Source organism: Callorhinus ursinus, unplaced genomic scaffold (assembly GCF_003265705.2).
Source record: "Callorhinus ursinus isolate GAN/ISIS: 27379988/994484 unplaced genomic scaffold, GSC_fseal_2.0 scaffold5, whole genome shotgun sequence".
In the NCBI taxonomy this organism is placed as follows: Eukaryota; Metazoa; Chordata; class Mammalia; order Carnivora; family Otariidae; genus Callorhinus; species Callorhinus ursinus.
In genome coordinates this window covers 17,377,043-17,379,549 of record NW_027397067.1, presented here as the reverse complement: position 1 = coordinate 17,379,549, position 2,507 = coordinate 17,377,043, and positions in this window count along the sequence as shown.

The following is a 2,507-nucleotide window of genomic DNA, read 5'->3' as shown; positions in this document are numbered from 1 at the left end:
CCTGAAGTCACCTGAAACTCACCTGTATCTCTCTACACTTGCATCTTCATATTCTCAGCAAATCTCCCATTATATTCTCCACTGTAGTCAAGCTCAAGCATTTAACTACTTAAATGTATATTCATTTATACGAATTATTTTCTTTAGTTTCTCCTTTTATCGAGGGTAGGGCGTTATATTGACTTATTAAATTCATAGGCAGGCTATCTTTGACTATCATTTCAGAATTTGACAGGAGATAAAACATTGTCATTAAAAGTTGAGCACCACTCAATTCCAAGAAGTCATCCGAGATATACATGGACATAACTGAGGATTGCAGTGTAATCCACACATTTTTCATCAAGTTGATTATCACTGTGCTTCCTTCCTTGGTCTTGTTACAGTATCTGCAGAAGCAGCAGCATCTGCAAAATTACAGGCTCAATATCCTATATTTTTCAATTATTCACAAAAAATGTAATCACTGAAAATATTTAAAATATATTCATACAATACCAAAAAACAATCTCACACATCAGTTGTGGCACATACTACAAATCATGCTTTAGGAAATACAGGATTTTCCATTCTAATGATATAGAAGAATGCCCACACGTATCAGTTAACAAAAAAGTTGGTACCATTTTTTTTAAGATTTTATTTATTTATTTGACAGAGAGAGAGAGAGAGAACACAAGCATGGGGAGCAACAGAGGGAGAGGGAGAAGCAGGCTTCCCGCCGAGCAGGGAGCCCAATGAGGGGCTCAATCCCAGGACCCTGAGATCATGACCTGAGCTGAAGGCAGACACCTAACTGACTGAGCCACCCAGGTGCCCCAAGTAGGTACCATTTTTTTAAAAGATTTTATTTATTTATTTGAGAGAGAGAGAATGAGAGATAGAAAGCACGAGAGGGAAGAGGGTCAGAGGGAGAAGCAGACTCCCTGATGAGCTGGGAGCCCGATGTGGGACTCGATCCTGGGACTCCAGGATTATGACCTGAGCCAAAGGCAGTCCCTCAACCCACTGAGCCACCCAGGCACCCAGTAGGTACCATTTTTAATAAATATACATATTGGGCAAAATTTGAAAGATCTACACCGAAATATCAACAGTGCTTACCTCAGAATGGGAGATTATGTGTGATGTTTTAGAATGGGCAGATATTCTTAAATTAAGGGAAAAAAAGGCTATTTGAAATATATATATTTAGTAGATAAAATTGGAGGGAGCTATGGGACATTTATATTCATATATACATCTCTGTAGTATTGCTTCTGTACTGAAACCAGTGTACAGCATATATCTTTCTTTTTATTTCTTTTTACCCAAAAATTTACATTACCTCTTACCACACAAAGTGGAAAGACCTATAGAGCAAGCAGAAATTCATTAGAAGAATCATAAAGTGAAACAATTCCCCTACTTCCATTAGTATTTTTAGTAGTGTCCATGGATTAAATGAATAATTTCCAAAACTTAGTTTAAAAGTCACCTTTAGGGCGCCTGGGTGGCTCAGTTGGTTAAGCGACTGCCTTCGGCTCAGGTCATGATCCCGGAGTCCCGGGATCGAGTCCCACATCGGGTTCCCTGCTCAGCAGGGGGGTCTGCTTCTCCCTCTGACCCTCTTCCCTCTCGTGCTCTCTATCTCTCTCTCTCTCTCAAATAAATAAATAAAATCTTAAAAAAAAAAAAACTCACCTTTAGAACAAAGTATTCTCATGGCAGGATATGTAAGGATTGAGCTCCCTTTTCTTGAAGTGATCTCCTTCCAGTTATCTCAGGAAAAAAAAAATTAGATTCTCACTTGTGTTTTATCTTGTCTGAGCATATACTTAATACTTAACATCCTGCAAATGTATGGACTACATCACTTCTTTTGTGTAAGCTTCTGTAATGAAACACACGCCACACCTGTGGAAGCGGTGGGCAAAGCCTCAGAGACAGAGCCCACAAAGTTTCAGGTCCCTCAGGCAGTGGGGGAATGAGGGAATACCTCTGCAAGCAGGGATTCTTCAGACTAAATAAATTATAGATGGAAGTCAGAGTTCAAAGGTTTTTGCTCAGTTGTGGAGGGGAATTTTGTGGGGGGAAAAATACTCTTTTTGTCAACACTTAAATTCCAGTTCAAGCCAGAATTTTTCAAATTGTGGGCTACAGACCACCTGAATCAGAACCACTTGCTTTATTTAAAAAAATAAAATAAAGGGTGCCTGGGTGGCTCAGATGGTTAGGCGTCTGCCTTCGGCTCAGGTCATGATCCCAGGGTCCTGGGATCGAGTCCCGCATCGGGCTCCTTGTTAAGCAGGGAGTCTGCTTCTCCCTCTCCCTCTGCCTTTCCCCCTGCTTCTTCTCTCTCTGTCTCTCCCGCAAATGAATAAATAAAAATAAAAATTAAAAAAAAATAAATAAAATAAAATAAAATAAAATAATGCAGGGTCCCACGTAATTCCCTGGATTTACTGCCACTGAATCTTGAGGGCTGGATTAGGGACCCATGGTTAAGCAAACCGTCCAGGGGATTC